Genomic DNA, 1,239 nt, shown 5'->3' with positions numbered 1-1,239 from the left:
TCCCATCCCATCCCATCCCATCCCATCCCATCCCATCCCATCCCATCTATTCCCCTTCCATTTTTAAAAGATTTTGGAACAGAATCTTGATATTTTATCAAATTGCTTCCATCAGTAATAATCCATCCTTTTCCTAGAGTAATAAATATTCATTGACATTATCTTATTTATCAGCGTGATGCTCCTCAGGCACTCACATGTCAATGCCATGTTTGGAATCAAGTCCCATTCTCTGCCTTTCTGAACATCATCTTGACTGCAGTTCCAGCGCAAGTGATTTTCTGTGGAAAGTCAGCAATGAGAGAGGTTATCAATCTCTTTTTTTGACAGGAGGCTTCCACCTCGCTTTTTGACTTGGGCAAAGAGTGAAACAGAACTATGAACAGTACAAAAAAAGAAAGCAGACCTAGGGATATGGGAATAAGAAGTCTTGCAGTGTTATACTAGTTAAAAGAAGAAAAAAAAAAAGCCCCAAACCTATTCAGAACTGAATTTCTAATGTAACCAGTTTGTCAGCCTCAAGATTTAAAATAAAAAAAAGCCAAAAATCATGGATGGAAATAATCCTAACAAAATAGACAAATTCTCATTTTTCAAATGCAAAGAAAATCACGAGAATAAATTCCAATTTTAAATATTGCAACACTCTCACATAATTTCCTTAGAGAGAAGTTAAAAGATCTATCATTAATACAGCACGATTCATTACTTTGCTCTTTGCAATGGAAATCAGAATTGCTATTCTTTCTTATGAAGAAGGAAACTGAAAGGATAGTGAAATACGGTGACATGCCAAAGAACATGCAGCAGGATGCACAAAATGTGGACATCCCAAAATTCAGGCCATTGTTCTATCTAGGCAGTGAGTCAACATAAAAATTCAGTGGTCTGCATTTCTCTTATTCGTTATAAGTCTGTTTTCAAGCTTATTTTCTTAATGTTTTCTCTTCGAGCAAGTTATCTTTGCCCTGCAATGCAAGGACAAGATGGGCAAGGTAACAACAGGTAAAAGCCAATCACTCCTGTTTAGAACTTTTAAATCCTATTCTCTACAGTGCACTTTGCCAATACTGAACAGAAGTGAACATACTTCTGTGAAACAGCAGCAGTAAATTCCATTTGCAGTGAAAAAAATATAAATAATATAGCAGTAGTACCTATTGAACATGTGAAGGGATAATTTCTTTCTTTCTTCTTTCTTTCTTTCTTTCTTTCTTTCTTTCTTTCTTTCTTTCTTTC

This window comes from Lagopus leucura, unplaced genomic scaffold (genome assembly GCF_019238085.1).
Source record: "Lagopus leucura isolate 7727_CA_CO unplaced genomic scaffold, USGS_WTPT01 Super-Scaffold_810, whole genome shotgun sequence".
In the NCBI taxonomy this organism is placed as follows: Eukaryota; Metazoa; Chordata; class Aves; order Galliformes; family Phasianidae; genus Lagopus; species Lagopus leucura.
The sequence above is the reverse complement of the archived record's forward strand: the minus strand, read 5'-3'. Positions refer to the sequence as shown.